We start from the raw sequence: 20282 nt of genomic DNA, 5'->3' as shown, positions 1-20282 counted from the left end.
GCAATAGTTATTGTAAGCATAAGGATAGTTTAAAGGATAAGGATAAGTTTAAAGTGCATATATTTTGCAAGTGCCAGAAAAAATGTGGGAGGTTCTAAAGCAGTGGGGAAAAATATCCCCAGAAAATTCTGCTTATCTGTATTGGGAAGAATCTGATGCTTTTATCAAAGTCATTGAAGGAATAAAGTTTTGGTATACAGACACATAATATTTTGGAAAATAAAAATCCAATTTAGTACTAAGTTTTGCTGTGCAGTTTTTAAAAAGAACACTCTGCAGAGTACCACCTTGCAGAACAAAGAAGAGAAGTTGTGCACCACATTATGTTTGAACAAATGACACAAATAAATTGGGATAAATTTGGCTAGTTAGAAAGCAGCAGTTCCACTTATCACAATACTCTGAGGATTTTGAGTTTTCCTCTTCTTTATTCTTTCATGTTATTAAAAGGTGAACAGAAAAACTACTGAAAATAATATTCATGATCAGGAAGAGCCTGAGTAAAAGTCTATATTAACTGCAGCAACAAAACAGAAATGCTAATAGGGACTGTATCTTTGTATTTGTTGCTTGAGGACCGGGGATTCTAATTTGCATTTCCAGGAATCTAGTTGTTTTGTTTTGTTTCGTTTTTCAATTTATTAGTAGTCCACTAACCTTGTGATTACTACCTACAGAGCCTCGAAGGCATGTGAGCATATTGTTGGGTTCTGCTGGAAGAACAGCTGTTCACATTTGCTGAAAGGTCAGGTGTTCCAGTCCGTGTCATTACTGATCCTAATGAACCACATGACTTAGCAGATCAAAGCCAGCTTCTTCTAAACTTCTTGGGAAACAAAATAATGTCACTCTTGTCACACAGCTTCTCAAAAGTATTGAGTTTTAAATGCACCTGGAAATTTAAATGGCTTATTTATCCCTTTTCATCTATTTTTAAAGGGATTTGTCTAACTCAGTTTTAAGACATTCAGGCAAGAGAGCTTCTTTTACTTTCATCTGGTGAATACTCCATTGCTCACACTGATCTCATTGACAAGGCATCTCTCGAGTCATCATACTCATGTCTTTCTTGAGTTTTAACCTTTTTTTTTTTTCTTTTTTTTTCCTAAACATACCATCTGCACTGTCTTATCCTCTCCTAATTTGGCAATTTTATCTTTCAAACAGTTACAAATTATTACCATAAGTAAAAGAAATACAGCAAATATTTAAAGGCTCTGATTGCACATTGTCAGAGCTTTTTATTTTTTCTCCAACAGACCATATTTTCCCATTTAGAGTATTGCCTGACGCAATGTTGTACTTATATACCCTTGTAACTGCTTCCCTGGAATTACTTTAGGCAGATCAGATTAGGCAGGTGATTGCTCAGAACCTCGCAGCTGAATGAAAAGTAAATTCTGTTCTCACAGAATGAATATGAACTATGCATCTCAGCATTCTGAAGGGTAAGACCATATTTCAAACACATGAGCCTAAAGACAATCTCATGTCTGTTTATTATGACTGTCAAGAGAAGCCAAATCCAGGGCCATGGGGATTTTGCTTCCTAGCCTGATTTCTGCTGTTCCCACGTGCAGGTAGATCATGAAATCACAGAATTGTCTAGGTTGGAAGAGACCTCCAAGATCGTAAGATATCGTAAGATATCAAAATATCCATAACATATAATTTGTTTAAGTAAGACAAGAGTCATTTATGTATGTATTAAAGAATGTATATTTAGAAATCATTTATTTGGAAGCCAATACAAACGTAGAGAAATAACACTGGGAAAAAAAAAAAAAAAAAAAAAAAAAACAGTAGCTGTGAACTACACAGATGAATAGATGGGAGATGACTAATCTTTCCCCCCCAGCAAATGCCCCAATGCATGCTTCTGAACACCATATATAGGAAAAAAATAGTCACTCTGTAATAGAAAGAGTGTTTTCTGTCTTTCTGGGGTCTAATCTACTATCCCTTAATCTAATTTCAAAAGTACAGGTGGCTGCTTTATACCTAACTTTCATATTTTTCATTATTTTTCAATTGGTAAAACAAGGCTAAGTGAAATTTCATAATCCCATAACAACATAGAAGGATAAATCCATAGAAAAAATACATAAATATATAAATAAGGATGCTCTGAAAATGACGACAAAAAACATAGAGAAGCTCTCATTGAAAAATGTGAGCTCTGAAAGCTGAATATTGCTACACTTTTCATGACAATACTCCCCATTGTCCAACATAAAATCTATTAAAATTATTGATATTCTATGAAACTTAGGTCAAGAAAATAAAGAGAGTGGAAAAGAAAGGAAATTAAAGACACATATATACTTTAAAAGAAAAATAAAGTAAAGAAACATTTATCAGTCTGGATAAAAACCTTTTGTATTCAAATGGTATGAGAGCTTAAAATAAAATGATAATTTTACATCTCACAGCAGGCATAATAAATGTCTAGTCTGAAGTAATGCTTACAGAAGGAAGATACAATAGATAGCTTGAGATTGTACTTTTCTGCTGAAGATGAGTAGTAGTATGGTAGTCTATAATATAGCCAAAAGTGAGTTTTTGTCTTTTTTTTTTTTTTTTTTTTTAGAACTGATAAAACAGTAAAATAAATGTGGGCAGTCTAAATATATAAATTTCTAGTAAAAATATGCCTATATTGCCTATATTATTCATTTTGTTGAATAATATAAAAAAATAAAATAATATAAAACTCAAAAAACAGTGAGTAATTTTATTTGCAAGTGTGGACAAAAGGACAGCTATATATATGGGAAGATACAGTAACAATATAATTCAAGATATTTAAAATTGTCAGTGAAATATAGTATCAATATAATGTTTATAATGAGAGACTTTGCCAAGAAAGTCAAGCGCCTGGTACGGCCCACTGACTACTACCCGCTACTGGTCTTTCAGGCTGGTAGCGATGAAGTAGCAACGAGAAGTCCGAAGCCGATCAAAAGAGACTTTAGGGATTTGGGGCGACTACTTAGAGGATCAGGGGCGCAGGTGGTGTTTGCCTCTGTCCTTCCGATAGGGGGGATCGAAGCTGAAAGACGTACTGTTCGCATAAACTCGTGGCTTCGAGACTGGTGTGACCGGCAGAATTTCGGTTTCTTTGATCATGGGAAGGTCTATGCTACACCGGGCCTGATGGCACCGGATGGGATGCGCCTCTCTCGGAGAGGGGTAAGGATCTTAGGTCAGGAGTTGGCAGGGCTGATAGATAGGGCTTTAAACTAGAGTCAAAGGGGGAAGGGGCTAAAACCAGGCGAGCCGGTGAAGACCTAAGGGATGGTACGCTAGAATCAGAGGGGCTGTGTGCCAGTGGGGTCCTTTGGTCAGATCCACAAGGTGCTGAGTGTAAGGAGACGCACCTGAAGTGCTTTTACACAAACGCACGCAGTATGAGGAATAAAATAGATGAGCTAGAAGTCCTGGCCCAGTCCCGCAACTACGACATCATCGGCATAAGCGAAACCTGGTGGGATGAGTCCTGTGACTGGGGTGTTGCGATAGATGGTTACAGGCTCTTCAGGAGGGACAGGCAGGGTAGGCGAGGTGGTGGGGTGGCGATGTATGTGAAGCAGGGGCTGGACTGTGTGGAACTTCAGGTCGGCGATGGCAAAGTTGAGAGCCTCTGGGTAAGGATCAAGGGACGAACGAATAAAGGGGATGTAGTTGTGGGAGTCTATTACAGACCGCCTGGCCAGGATGATAGCACCGATAAATTATTCTTTACAGAACTAAGAGAGGCCTCGAGATTAACTCCCCTTGTCCTTATGGGGGACTTCAACTTGCCAGACGTTAACTGGGAGTGCCACACGGCTGACACGAGCAAGTCCAGGAGGTTCATGAAGCACCTAGATGATAACTTCTTGGTACAGGTGCTAACGGAGCCAACTAGGAAAGGTGCCCTCCTAGACCTGTTGCTAGAAAACAGAGAGGGTCTGGTGGGAGATGTGGTGATTGGTGGCCGCCTCGGTCATAGCGACCATGAAGTGGTTGAGTTCAAAATTTATGGTGACAGAAGGAAAAGTGCCACCAAAACCTCATCCCTAGATATGGGGAAAGCGGACTTCAGGCTGCTCAGGGAACTAGTCAGTAAGGTCCCCTGGGAAACTGCTCTTGAAGGCCTCGATGTCCACCAGTGCTGGTCACTCTTTAAGCGATGCCTCCTAGAAGCACAAGATAAGGCAATTCCAAAATATCGCAAGTCAGGCAGGCGGGGCAGGAGGCCGGCGTGGCTGACCAGGAACATTCTAATGGAGATTAGGCGGAAACAGAGAGTGTTTCGCTACTGGAAGGAGGGCCAGGCGTCATGGAAAGAATACAGGGATGCTGTTCGTGTTTGTAGGGAGAAAGTTCGAGTGGCCAAAGCACAGCTAGAGTTGAAACTGGCTGTGTCTGTGAGAGAAAATAAAAAGGGTTTTTTTAGATATGTAAATGAAAAAAGGAGAACTAAAGAAAACATAGGGCCGCTCCTTGATAGGGAAGGTCTCCTCACAGACGATGACGTAGGCAAAGCAGAGACGCTTAACGCCTTCTTTGCCTCTGTCTTCAATGCCGATGATGGGCTTCGGGACCCAGGGTGCCCTGAGCTGGAGGACCGGGACGGTGGGGATGACAAACTCCCAACTGACCCTGAACGTGTGCGGGATTTGCTACTCCACCTGGATCCCTACAAGTCCATGGGTCCGGATGGGATTCATCCCCGGGTGCTGAAAGAGCTGGCGGATGTCATCGCGGAACCTCTATCAATTATTTTTCAACGATCCTGGGAATTTGGAGAGGTCCCTGTAGACTGGAAGCTGGCAAATGTTGTGCCAATTTTCAAGAAGGGTCAGAAAGAAGACCCTAGCAATTACAGGCCTGTCAGTCTCACGTCAGTGCCTGGTAAAATCATGGAGAAGTTGGTTCTCGGACTCATTGAGGCGCACCTGGGGGACAAAGCAGTCATTGGTCCCAGCCAGCATGGGTTTGTGAAGGGTAGGTCCTGCCTAACTAACCTGATTTCCTTTTATGATAAGATCACCCGTATGGTGGACCAAGGGAAACCAGCTGATGTGATTTTTTTGGACTTCAGCAAGGCTTTTGACACGGTTTCCCATAGGATCCTACTGGACAAAATGTCCACCATACAGCTAAATAAAAACATCATACGATGGGTGAGCAATTGGCTAACGGGCAGGGCCCAAAGGGTTATGGTAAATGGAGCTGCGTCAGGCTGGCGGGCGGTCACCAGTGGGGTCCCTCAAGGCTCCATTTTAGGACCGGTACTTTTCAATATTTTTATAAATGATCTGGATGTAGGAATAGAGGGTATTTTGAGCAAGTTTGCTGATGACACCAAACTTGGAGGAGTTGTGGACTCAAATGAGGGCGTAAAGGCCTTGCAGAGGGATCTGGACAGGTTGGAGAGCTGGGCGATCACCAACCGCATGAAGTTCAATAAGAGCAAGTGCCGGGTCCTGCACCTGGGACGGGGAAACCCTGGCTGCATGTACAGACTGGGCGATGAGACGCTGGAGAGCAGCCTAGAAGAGAGGGATCTGGGGGTCGTGATAGACAGCAAGTTGAATATGAGCCAGCAGTGTGCCCTGGCAGCCAGGAGGGCCAATCGTATCCTGGGGTGCATCAAGAACGGCATCGCTAGTAGGTCAAGGGAGGTGATTGTCCCGCTCTACTCTGCGCTGGTGCGGCCTCACCTCGAGTACTGTGTGCAGTTCTGGGCACCACAGTATAAAAAGGACATGAAACTGTTGGAGAGTGTCCAGAGGAGGGCTACGAAGATGGTGAAAGGCCTGGAGGGGAAGACGTACGAGGAACGGCTGAGGTCACTGGGCCTGTTCAGCCTGGAGAAGAGGAGGCTGAGGGGAGACCTCATCGCAGTCTACAACTTCCTCGTAAGGGGTTGTCAAGAGGCAGGAGACCTTTTCTCCATTAACACTAGTGACAGGACCCGCGGGAACGGGGTTAAGCTGAGGCAGGGGAAATTTAGGCTGGACGTCAGGAGGGGGTTCTTCACAGAGAGGGTGGTTGCACACTGGAACAGGCTCCCCAGGGAAGTGGTCACTGCACCGAGCCTGTCTGAATTTAAGAAGAGATTGGACTGTGAACTTAGGCACATGGTCTGAACTTTTGGGTAGACCCGTGCGGTGTCGAGAGTTGGACTTGATGATCCTTAAGGGTCCCTTCCAACTCAGGATATTCTATGATTCTATGATTCTATGATTTATTTCTTCTGTTCTTTTACTTGCTCTTTACTTCAATACAAGCTTATGTACTAGGAAAAAAAAAAATCAGCCAGAAGTCATTACTCTGCATACTTCTTGCCAAAACCTGAGAGGGAGAATTGCATGTCTGAAACCAAACCAAGGCAAACCAAAACCAAAACAATAACAAACTTTATACAAGGTGATATTACAGTTGCATTTAACAAAAGGAGCATAGCCAAGTTAATTACTTAAGTGTGTTCTGGAAAACCTGGTCCTATTTGCAATTCTGGTGCGATTCTATTAGGTAACTTTGGACAAGTCACTTCCCTTTGAGCATTGTTTTCCCCACAGATAGACTGCAGACACTCTTGTGTTGAGATTCACAGATGGAAGAAATATTGCTATAGAATCACAGAATCACAGAATCGTCTAGGTTGGAAGAGACCTCCAAGATCACCTAGTCCAACCTCTGACCTAACACTAACCAGTCCTCCACTAAACCATATCACTAAGCTCTACATCTAAATGTCTTTTAAAGACCTCCAGGGATGGTGACTCAACCACTTTCCTGGGCAGCCCATTCCAATGCCTAACAACCCTCTCAGTAAAGAAGTTTCTCCTAACATCCAACCTAAACCTCCCCTGGCGCAACTTTAGCCCATTCCCCTTTGTCTTGTCACCAGGTACATTTGGAGACTCAATTCTTAGGGGAACAGAGGGCCCTATTTGTCGGCCTGACCCTACCCGTAGGGAAGTCTGCTGCCTCCCTGGGGCCAGGGTCAGGGACGTTGCCAGGAAGCTTCCCAACCTGGTACGCCCCTCTGAATATTACCCTCTTTTGATAGTCCAGGCGGGCAGTGACAACATCGAAGAGAGAAGCCTGAAGGCTATCAAAAGGGACTTTAGGGGACTGGGTCGGTTAGTGGATGGAGCGGGAGTGCAGGTGGTGTTTTCATCCATCCCTACGGTGGCAGGGAGGGGTTCAGAGAGGACACAGAAAGCCCACCTGTTAAACACGTGGCTCCGGGGCTGGTGCCAACGCACCAGCCAACGCACCAGCCAACGCACCAGATCGACGTGTGTCGATCTGCTTGAGGGTAGGAAGGCTCTGCAGGAGGATCTGGATAGGCTGCACCGATGGGCTGAGGTCAACTGTATGAAGTACAACAAGGCCAAGTGCCGGGTCCTGCACCTGGGGCGCAATAACCCCAAGCAGAGCTACAGACTGGGAGAGGAATGGTTGGAGAGCTGCCAGGCAGAGAAGGACCTGGGAGTGATGGTGGATAGTCAGCTGAATATGAGCCAGCAGTGTGCTCAGGTGGCCAAGAAGGCCAACGGCATCCTGGCTTGTATCGGAAACAGTGTGACCAGCAGGGCTAGGGAGGTGATTGTCCCCCTGTACTCGGCTCTGGTGAGGCCGCACCTCGAGTACTGTGTTCAGTTTTGGGCCCCTCGCTACAAGAGGTGCCCCAGTACTTAGCCCTGGGGGACGCCACTAGTGACCGGCATCCAACTAGATTTGATTCCATTCTCCAAGACTCTTTGGGCCCAGCTATCCAGCCAGTTTTTAACCTGACGAAGCATACGCCAGTCCAAGCCATGAGCTTGGTACATCTGGTAGAACAAAGCAACTGTGTTGATGAACAAAGCCAGGAACTGATATCCTACATCCAGTTATGTATCTGCACTAAAAGGTATAAAAAGTAACTCTATCTACACAAAATACGTATCTTTGCAAGACAGCATCTCTGCAAGAACTTCTCTACAAAAATATGAGATGTCCGGGAGAGAGTGGACCATTGCCAGGAGTGCCTGCTTGACTTTGGACTCCATGATGCAGATCCTCTCTGAAGCAAGACTTTTTCTATTGTCGATTAGCCCCACTACTGGGAGGGGTATGGTGAGTGTCATACCAGTAACACGTCACATAAGATAGATGTAGACACACACAGAGGCAAATGATCATAAGTACTTGTTTCACTAGTTGGGATTCTGTAGTAACTTATCTAATAATATAGTAATATATACTTACTATATTCTTGTGATATATACTTGCTTTCCTAGTTGTAATTCGGTAGAATTACACATATGTGTTCTGTTGTAGTAATTTGTAATAAAAATAATTTATGGGATCAAAGCCTCCATGTTCTTGTGTATTTTGGAATCCTGAGAACTCCGCTGAACACCCAGAGGTCAGGTAACCTTTTCACAGGCAATTATGAAGATCACTACAGAGATGTACCATAGAAATGTGTTCTAAAAGCAGGAATTACACTTAAAAAAAATAAAATAAAATAGATGTAAAACCCACAGAAATAGGTGAAAAAAATTCAATGCTTTTTTTGTCCTCAGGAGTCACAGACAAGTGGGGTAAACCTGACCCCCATCAGATGCTGAAAAGATTTAGAGTTGCCCATGCCTGTGGAATGAAGTTCTCACATAGAACAACTGCAAGATCTCTTTCTGCAGAGAAAGGAAGAGATAATTTATTATTTTATTTTTTTTTGTCTTGTCCATTTACCTAAGTTCTCCTTCCACACCTTTCATTCCTGTTAAGTAATGGTTCACGTTTTTAAGCAGTGTCTACAGTTTTGACAGAGTTCATGTATGGAGCAGTCCCAATCCCATATAAAACAGACTTATTGCCTAGAAGTGACCTCAAGAGGTTGCACGATTATCCCTCTAGTTCATGGCAGGATCAGTACATGACAGATGTTTGCTAAACCTGTTCTTAGAGACCTCCCATGACAGAGATTTCAAAAGCTCCTATGCACTTCATTGCTCATTTGCTTTAATAAAATCTCTTTATGCAGAACTTTTATGAAAAAAGTATGGGATGAGTAGTCAAAATGGGAATTTGATCTTAATACATTGAGAATAATTTAAGGTAAGACAGAGTTTACTTCAACAATTAATTTTGCAAAGCTCTTAGGTAAACTTACAGAAAAATGTAATGTATTAACTAAACATATGCACAAACAGTACATGTAAAAAATCTTATTTGTATTTATTCATTTATAATGAACCATTTTCACTAAAAGAGAAGCAAGGACTATTTTTAGTTAAAAACTTTTTTTATTATCCCCAGTGGAAAGAAGCCCATTTTGTAATATGCAAACTGAAAAATGAATTAATTATTTTGATTGTAAACATCATGCATTTCAGCATATTTTCATTTCATAAAGTCCAAGTCACTTCAACTTCTAAGGCTTTTTAAAATATGATAAAGTATTTGTTCTTACAAGAATCAACAGGCTTACACTTGACATGAAAATTTGTGGAGTGGAAATGTAAGAAGCATTACATGAAATAGGGAAATAGTACAGGAAACAATGAGATGAGGGAAAGAAACATCTTTCATTTTTAACCTTGCAGATTACAGATAAGATACCAGGCATATTAATCTTTCAAAGTAGTTTCTCGCTCATCTCGAGGAATGATTTATGTCATCAAATCTCAATGCCATGCTCTATGATTTAATGTATTTCATTTAGCACAAGAAGGACCTTCTCTATGTGCCAACAAGAAAGTTATAAGAGCTAGAGATGAGACATGCTGGGTTTCACACCAAATCCCATCAGCTTTAGCAGTGAAAGCTTGTCAGCCTTGCCACTGTGCAATTGGGAACAGCAGATCTCTGGACCCAGACATCAGTGAGCAGGGTGGACACACAAAGTGGAGTCTGTAGGTCTCCTAAGACTATTTTGGAATTGCAGTCATGGGGTGTACAATGCAAAAGAAGCTATGGAGCAGAAACCAGAATGCTAACTCACCTCAACCCAGAAAGCCACAATATGGGTTTCTTTTCTGTTGCTTTCCTTCTAGCCCCCATAATAGTCTTAATCCTATTAATTCTTTGTTGTAACCCTAACAGTGTGGATGGAGGATAACCTCAGTCTGCCTAGCCTTTCAACTGCAGCATGCTCCCAAATGATTTGCTTGAATTCCTTCAGAATGTATGACATATCTCTTCTTCTCAGTAATTGCCCTAGTGGGCATCAGAGAATTATCTATTTCTCTGACTCACACAGATAAGATAGAATGAACTGTCCATGAAATTGGGGCTTATTACTAGTTGTTACCCACTTAGTTTGCAGGTTTCTCATGAACCATACTTTTGAAGAGCCTGTCTAGGTGCATCTCTTTCTCTTTTATAATGTGAATCACAACCCTGAAGCTAGGATGGTGTTGCTCTCTATTGGGGGGGACCAGGAGCCTTCACAAATGTAGCTCAAATACACCTACCTGGACCCATATGGCTAAAAGTCAGGTAAAATGATAATGGCTTAATGTGCTCTGTAATGAACCCAACAATTTTGGTCTCCAAATTCATGCCTTAGTTACATTCAGCCTCTGGAGCAAGTATCCCCAACTTCTATTGCTGGTCTTGGTCTCCCTGCTGCACCAGCTGGACTTGACCTCAATTTCTTTCCTGGCCATCCGCTGGGATTCCTTTCTCAGAGAAACAGACCAGCCCACAACCTCCATAACACAGAGTAACCATTAGAAGCAAGATTTCAGGGTACCCCATAGCACCCACCCACCCCACCATTGTTAGCACTCTTTTCCCATGATCTGTCAATGTATTGGTTCACCAAGTCACTAGTGTTTGCTCTGAATGGTATTGTTACACCAATACCCCAATGTTTCCCCCAACAGGGGAAAAAGTTTGTCAGTTCTGTGTGGGAGATACTGTACATAGATATTGTCAGAAAAGCACCAGTTCACCTAGGACAGAAAATCCAGCCTCCTACCCTTTGCAATTACTCGTGTGAGAGAAATCAGTTTTTGTCTTGTGCTTGCATAAGCCTTTTATCTTTTTCTTGTTCAACTCTCTTCTTTAGTCATTTATTTTTCATTCTTTCCATGATCGTTCAGTCAGGCCCCAAGGGGGGTTGCTCATAAATATTCAGAAATCTGTTTGTTTGCTAGAAATGAAATTCTTTCCAGATACAGCACCGAACAAAGTGAAACTCACAACCTGAACCTCCTACACTCTGTAATGTTGTTCTACCATGGCCATTATTGTACCTTGTCTTCCTATATTATATTACATCTTTCAAAACCCAAGATTTAAATGATTTTATGTAGCATTAGCTGCTATACATGTTATCAATTTTAAAACGTATGTTTTAGACAATCTGGTAGAATTAGTCTCTAAAAGGCCTTTGGAGGGAAAAAGGAAAAAAAAAAAAAAAAAAAAAGTTATATTGTTTTATTAAAACCAACATCCCAAAAAAGCCCACAAACAGCAAATAAAAAACCACAGTGGGAATTTATATAACCCAAATCTCTCATTATGTATACTACTTGAAATTAAAGTAATTATTCTGTTAGAGTTGATGATTAAAAACAACATACAAATGTTTAGAAGCTAGTAGTTGCTCTTCAGGTGCAGCAATTAATGATTTCTGTAATATTTTTATCTGCCATAAAAACTTTATAGCATATGGATAAATTTAAAGGTATACTTTTATGAAAATTAAAAATAGGCAAATCAAAACAACATCTTATACTCTAGCTGCAAATTGAACTTTGCAAAACAGAAAAATCCAATGTCTAATATTGCACAAAACTCAAAACTCAAAAAAAAAAAAAAAAAAAAAAATCCTTCATAGTATCTTCTTCTTATAGACTATATTTGTAGTGGAAAAATAAACTGTTGAATTTTCCACAGAGGCAGCTAACTCATTTCAGACTGAAGGTTTTTTCACTCCAGTTTTTTGTAGAGCATGAATTTCATACCAGATACCAAGACAAGAATAAGTTACAAAACTGTACTTAAGAACAGTGTTCTTTGAATAAATCCCATTCTTGCTTTTTAAATAGATTTAATCTGATCTTTCGTACATAATGAGATTTAAGTTTCAAATACACTTTACACAGTATTATTTCAACTACTTAGAAATCTCAGTGAGAGATTTTTTGCTTATTTTGTTCACTAACCGTGGAATGCAGTTTGCAGCAGCCATTTATTTAGGTAATCAACCTCAGTTAATCTAGGATTTACTTCTAGACTGAGAGGAGTGTGTTTTATTCTATTGTATCCTAAAATCTGTGCTTGAGAAATGTCTAATGAGCATCCACTCAGACGCTCAGATCCACCACTTAGAAAGATGACACAACAAGCTTATTTGTTCAGTTTTGGCTACAGTGAGGCAAGATGAATGGTATGTGAATGTGGTGGTTTCACCCTGCTGGCCAGCTACACTGGACCACAACCACACTCTCACTTCTTCTCCTCAAAGAAAGAGGGGGAGAAAATATGATGTAAAAGGGCTCTAGAACTGAGATAAGGACAGGAAGATTGCACAACAATTACCATCATGGTCAAAACAGACTAAGTGTAGGGAGATTAATATAATTTATTGCCTAACAGACTAGAACAGAAGTGAGAAACTGAAAAAAAAAAAAGTACAAATACCTTCCCCAATACACCCACTTCTGCCTCCTTCCCGTCAATAAGGATGTGGTGATTTTACTTGGGTGGGCAGCCAAGCTCCACCATAGACACTTTCACACTCCCCCTCCTCAAAGGGAAAGGGGGAGAAAATATGATGCAAAGGAATCAAGGGTTGAGATAAGGATGGGGAGGTTGCTAAACAACTATCATGACGGGCAAAACAGACTCAGAGTAAGGAGACAGTAAATTTTATTACCTATTACTAACAAGCCAAAGAGGTGAGAAAGAAAGGAAATAAATCATAAATGCCTTCCCCTCATCCACCCTCCTCCACCTCCTCTCCCTGAGTGGTACAAAGGAATGGTGAATGGGGGCTGTGGTCAGTCCCTGACACTTCGTCTCCGTCACTCCTTCACAGTCCCTCTCTGCCTCTGCTCCACGTGGGGTCCCTCCCACAGGATGCCGTCCTTCCCAAACTAATCCTGTGGGGCTGCCCACAGGCAGCAGCTCTTCAAGAACTGCTCCCACACGGCTCCGTGCCACGGGGTCCATCCCCCTGGAGCAAACTGCTCCAACATGGGTCCCCCACGGGCAGCAGATCCCCCCCAGACTCCTTGCTCCTGCGTGGGCTCCTCTCCACAGGCTGCAGCTCCGGCCTGGGGCCTGCTCCTGTGGGGGCTCTCCATGGGCCGCAGCCTCCTCCAGGCCACATCCACCTGCTCCACCGGGGGCTCCTCCACCCATGGGGCAGCTGCAGTGTGGAGATCTGCTCCATGTAGGACCCCTGGGCTGCAGGGGGCCAGCGTGCTCCACTAGGGGCCTCTCCACAGACCGCAGGGGAACTGCTGCTGCATGCCTAGAGCACCTTCTGTCCTCTTTCTGCACTGAACTTGTGGGCTGCAGGCTGGTTCTCTCAAACTTTCTCACTTGTCACTCTCCCAGCTGCTGTTGCACAGCGTTTTTTCCACCCCCTTTCTTAAATCTGATCTCCCAGAGGCCCAACCAGAGTCACTCACTGGCTCGGTTCTGGTCAGCAGTGGGTCTCTTTTGGGGCTGGCTGGAGCTGGCTCTGATCTGACATGATCCCCTGCAACCCCACTGCTACTGAACCCTTACCACATAAACAGAATACAGTGAGCCTTTAAGATAGGGATTCCCTATAACCAAGCATTGGAGACATAAGTACATGCAGTAAACAAAACTCTGCCTTGAAAATCCCTCCCAGCCATCTATTAGGATAAAAATAGCAGTGCAATGCTACCCCACTAAGTTATCAAATAAGCAACCTTTGCCACCTTTCATGCCTTCAGTTAATATTTCTAACTTGGAAAGGGCTAATGCTTATGGAAAAGTATTTCTAGTTCTTATTTGACACCATTTGACAAAGAGGTGCAGAAATGTAATAATAATGACGTATAATGTCTCTTCTTTCCATAACACTGCAATAACACCTGCAAAGCTTTAAAAGTCACACAACAAGAGACACTGCTGGTCTTCCTAACTGGAAGGGCTTTCACTTAAATAAAAACTTAAGGGATTAATGATAGTTTTTCTTCCCAGATCTCCTTGAGTTGATGCACTTTCATTTACATTTACATTCCATGCAGAGCACAGTGGAAAGTCGATATGCTCTTTGAACATCAGCTATGCTAAACCAAAACCAATGTAACCATTCCTTTGGGGGAATAAGAGCAGAAATGCATGCAGTGACATGCCATTTGGCCCCCAATAGTGTCTTTCATACTGCTTTTGAGATCCAGCAGAGATATACTGCTTCCAGGTGACATTTTTTTTTTTTTTTTTAATTTATTTATTCTTTTCTCAAAATTCAGCATGTGTTTTAAGTGAGGAACAGTGAATTGAGTTTTCTTTTCACAAGTAACCAAGATTACCAGAAGTCCTCTAGGTCAAATCTTTCTGTTTGCCTAGTAAAAAGTAATGTCAGCTCTTGTTACTGAACTGTTGGAGTTGGACTTGATGATCCTTAAGGGTCCCTTCCAACTCAGGATATTCTATGATTCTATGATTCTATGAACAGCATTGTTCCTATTGTTATAAAGAGATAGAGTGATATAAGCTAAAATGCATTTTTCTCCCTTTTCTTCACTTTTTTTTTTTTTTTTTTTCCCCACAGGACTTTTGTTTGGAAGAGGATAAGGTGAATGTCAGTGAGTCTTTATGAAATTTAAATTAATTTAAATTGTGAAATGGTACGGATTCCTGTTTCTGCTGCTGCCAAAGTTATTAAGAGTAAACACATGCCATGAACTATTTTAGAGACATGTAAAATTACTTAAATTACCTGAAGGAACATAAATAAATAAATAAATAAATAAAAAGTAAACTAAACATTCTTCTTTTTATTATTCCACCACACATTTGTTTTATTACTGTTTCCATAATCTGCAATAATTGCCAGTCCATTAATTTACAGTTAAACAAACAATTTTGAATAAATAGTATGAGTTCTCCAATCAAGGTTCTGCTTCCCAATGGAAAAAAATGGAGAAAAAAAAATTGTACTGGGAGACTACTATTCTTCTTTCTATTTTATTTCCAGTTCAAAAGTAGAACTGAAATTTGGAAATTTGGAAACTACTGATTCTTAACATCCTGCCTAATACTCCCTAATTATGATCGTACGTATGCCTCCACATTATTTTCATAAATATACTTTGTTTTTATTTTGAAGCATCATGATTCTTTTTTTTTTTTTTTTTAACCTGGTGTTATTGTTCATTCCATGAAGAGTGCAATATAATATGGATTGGCACTTTTAAGGTCAAGTTCTGTTTCTGTTATTAGTTTGCCTGAGTATTATTGCAGCTATCTTGAGCAGTCTATCATCTGTATGCTTTCAGAAAAAGAACTGATATATTAAATAACTGTGGCTGACTACATTTTATTTTATTTTATTTTATTTTGATTGAACTAATTTTCATTGGAAACGGTCAATTTTCAGTGGAAAGAATCCACCTTACAATATCAACCCAATGTTTGAGGAAAACCCTAAGTTACAGAGTTACAGCCTACTAATAGCAACTTCAAAGGGGAAATTATAACCTCTTATCCATACTTGTAGTAGCAAACACAAAAAGTAACAGGACTAAATTAAGAAGAAATTTACATTAGAAGTTAGGAAAAATGTCTAGTGATAACAAAAGTGAAGCTCTGAAGTGACCTACCTGAAAAGGCTGTGTGGCTTTTGTCATTGAAGATCTTTAAAAGAAATTGGAAAATCATTTGTCAATCATTTGTCCTGTCTTGGGGTAGGGAGTAGAGTGGATGATTCATGAAAAGCTCTTTCTTCTCTTTTATGGGTATCATATTCTATAAGAGAAAAGAAAAGGAGCACATAACCTTATACTCCAGATGACAAAAGAAACACTCTATAGGAGTTTTTGTAATTGTTTTAGTAATTGTCCTAGCCCTTACAGAGCCACATGTAGCACCAGCTCCCTAGTGCAACTCACTTGCACTCAGGAACAATGTGTCTTAGATGTGTGCACCAGGTTTTAGACATGATACTCAGTATAGTACTGAAGTACATGCAACATTACCGCAGTAGTACATCACATAGCACAGAGCTTGGAGCTGCTAGTGTCAATGATGCAATTACCCTTACATCTCGTGATTCATAGTAACAGCTGATGAAAGAGTTTCATTATGATTTCAACTTTTCTTGACTATCTCATGTATGATTTCAAATGCCTGTGAATCTATAAAAACAAAGCATTTTTTTAAAAAAAACTTCTTCATATATATCATATATATTGTATTTATTATATAATTTCCTTACAATTTTATGAAATGCTAAGCAATCAAACAAATAAACAAACAAAATGTCCACCATGTTCTTGGAATATTCACTAGACTGATCACCAATTTCATGGGCACAAGACAATGAAACATTAAAGAGTAATACTAACTGATGGAGTAAAAAATCAAGCTATTCAATTCATTAAGACTTTTATGATGATATTAGAAAATAAAATGACAATAGTTGCTACACAAACAAAAGCTTTTCTATCATGTATTTTCTGTCATTACTAACTTTATAAAACACATGGAGCAAAGTAAAAAGATATAATGAATTCTTTCACAATAATGAAAAAAAAAAAAAAAAAAAAGTGCATTAAAACCAATAAGCCTCAAAGGAAAGGACAGACAAACTAAAAATAAAAGAAAATAAAAATAAGCATGAAATTTGATCATAGTAGAATGATTGACCAGATTAACTATCATAAAGTGAAATTAAAACATAATAAAATGTTATAAGCAGGAAGTTTCTGCTGGAAAATGCATCAAATTTCACCTGCTTCATCCATGCGTAAACAGATGTTGGTGACCTAACCTCCTGCATTTCATTTATGGCTACTTTAAAGCTCTGAAGTGTGCCAGCAATTAAGGTCATGAAGAAGGAGGAAAATAATAAAAGTGTGGGAGGACAGGTTCTCTCAGTAATATGTTTTCACAGCTTTGAACACAGAAAGTAATTGCTAGTTGAGTATGGTGTTGTATTTTCAACTTCAGAATGAAACAAAGAAACAGAAAAAGGTTTTTCACCTTTGATGAACTCCTATTTATTTCTACTTTAGGATTTTTACAAGCAGCTACAAACCTAAAACAACGATAATGTGTATCATCAACTTTTCTTAGTTGAAAAAACTTCCTTGTAATCTCCTTTGCCTTCTCAGGAGATATATATATCTATCTGATAACAGTTTTATTTATTTTTAGCAAAACTAAATCACTGTAGCTATTTTTCACAGAAAGGCAGCTCTCCACTCATTGTACATGTGTTTAAAGCCACTGAAATGCTTTTAGATCTTCTATATAAGAGGAGATTTGTTTTGCAGAACAGTTATTGTCCAGATCATCTACTACACCTCCCATGGAGTCAGACTGTTGCACACTCAGGATTTGTTCCTCTGCCACTGTAGAGATAGTAAGTAGGATAGTAATTTACTTCTGAAGTAAAATAAAAATTTATTATGTCATCAATGCCACACATGGAAGTAGCTCATGACAATATTTAATATACCAAATAAACATGTAATGAGATGCAAGTACTTCCTAAATACAGAATATTTTGAATATTTTATATATTGATTTAAACATTGACTAATGTAAATTGATGAATAAAATGAAAAAATAATTTCATCAACACTGAGAGAAAAAAAAAAATATTAGAATCAAACCCAGTAACAGCAAATATGTGAGAAAAAATCAAACAAACAAACAAACAAAAACAGCTGTGCACTAAGGTTTGAAAAAGTACTGTAAACAGCACATATATTCATAACAGTGCAAATTCAAAGCAATTGATTATCTTTTAGCCTTTAATGAATACAAAGTGAATTTCTTCCTGAAGAGTCACCTTTTCTGAATCAGTTTGCAATTTGGTTTAGACATCATTTCATTATAATCAAAGCATAACACCTTTCTTAAAAAAAAATGCAATTACTAATCTTAGCAGATACGGCAATCATGGAATATCAACAAGTGATTAGTCCTAAATCACAAGGTTTTTAATCTTTGCCATTTTTTTCCACTTTTTTTTTTTTTTTTTTTTTTTTTTTAAGTAGAAGTTTCTCATAGATAGGAGTCAAATTTTATTCTTGAAAACTGATATGGCATATGTGGAGGAGTGCATACGTGAGAAAGTGAAATGCTTGTTAGCTAATAGCAGCTGCAGCATAGAAGCTGTTGGAGAGGAAATAATAAAACCTAGTTGTCGCCTCCCTCCCTCTCCCCCCTTCTATATACTAGTAGTAAGCAATAACCTTTTTTTTTTTCCCTTTATGACCTCACTTTTATCCATGCTGTTTGCTTCTGTTCCCCCTAAGCCCCTCATAATTCCTATCTACTATTTGCCCTCAGTATTAAGCTGCTTCCTCTGTCATTTAGCTCTCAGCTGGAAGCTGACAGACAAACAGACAGACAACCTAAAGAAAATGTTGCTAAAAGCAGTGCCAAATAAATCACTGATCTGTGGTGCATAACATTTGTTTTGAAGCTGGACAAAGTTCTAAAAAGTTCACTTTGAAAGGCAATGCTCCATTGGTGAAGGAAAAGTCTGTACCATGTATCAAGTTTTTTCTTTAGTCTTCTAGTTTCCTGAAAATGTATAATCATTAAAAAGAAGTATGGATATAAGGCATAACTGAGTCATTCAAAAAGTCTAGGATGTATATTAATCTGAGAGACAGATTAGGAATTATTTATTTAAAATTAGGTGTTGAACGTGGAAAAATGGCCTGTCACCTCTGGAAGATGTCAAATCTGATGAGGAGTAATTTCATACTCTTACAGCTGCTGACTGTTGCACAGTACATTTTGGAGATGACCTATATGTGGGGTTGGAAGGGAAAATACAAATATGCTTTGTCATCCACTTGCCCAAGTTAGGCTATAGCCTCTGCTTTATGCACAGAACATAGCAAAGATGAGCCTTGTTTGCCAATGGATAAATAAATAAATAGAAACTACAGTATATGGAGGCTTTGTTCCTGGATGATGTTCTTCAGATCTCTATGTTCTACTATACCTGTTCAATCAAGGGAAGGCAGTTTTTCTCCTGAACAAAATCCAGCAGAAAATTTATCTCACAAACCTCCATGGTACACAAGCATGCTTAGCTATGTTTTCTGAATGAGGATTTATGCCATAAAGTTATCCTTAAGAGTACAATTTCTTCTTAGAGGCAAGTCTTGGAGGTGCTGGGATTTTCTCATTTGCCTCCTAGCAGCTACCATGTGTGCTAGTTTTTGACCTTTACATATTTTTGCGGTCTGGAACAGGATGGAAACTGATCATCAAATTCTGCAGCAGAGCATCATGAGGATCCCTTGCAGAAGCATGTTTAATTTTATGAACAGCTTTCTTTTTTTTTAAGACCCTTTCACAAGGAAATTACATAGATAGATCTTTCTAATCTCCCTCCCACCTCCCCCCCCCAGCAATACTGCACTTGACACAAAAGCTGCCAAGCAGTCTTTGAAGGAAGAAGTACGCAAATCCATTTCACATAAATATACTGTATGAATAATCCTTAATTTACATTGTAATATTTCTATATGGTAAGGAATAGTTCATCACTACCTGTTAGAGTAGCAACACTCCAGGGTAATGGTATACATATTTAATTTTTGAAATATCTTTTGCATATTGACTTACAACATATTTGTGAGGTTTCTAATGTTTTGAGATTAGTTATCTTAATAGACTGCAAATAGTATTCTCAACATTTGTACATTGAAAATCTGCAAAGCTCCTGTCAAGTATCAGTTACTGACCTTATGCAGTATTATTTGCCAATATTTACTTTTACAGTAAGAACTGACTGTGTTTGTTCACCTGATGAACACATTAATAAGGATTAATACATTCATTTTGTAAATACTTAGCAATCAGCACCTGTCTTGGTTTCAGTTAGAACAGAATTAATTTTCTTCCTAGTAGCTGGTGGAATGCTGTGTTTTGGCTTAGGATGAGAAGAGTGCTGATAACACCCCGATGTTTTAATTGTTGCAGAGCAGTGCTTATACCAAGCCAAGGACACCTCAGACTTTTGCTCTGTCCTGCCAACAGGCAGGCTGGGGGTGCAGTAAGAGCTGGGAGGGGACAGACCCAGGACAGGTGACCCAAACTAGCCA

This window comes from Aythya marila, assembly GCF_965140915.1.
Source record: "Aythya marila genome assembly, chromosome: 3".
Taxonomy (NCBI): domain Eukaryota; kingdom Metazoa; phylum Chordata; class Aves; order Anseriformes; family Anatidae; genus Aythya; species Aythya marila.
This window is presented reverse-complemented; position numbering follows the sequence as displayed.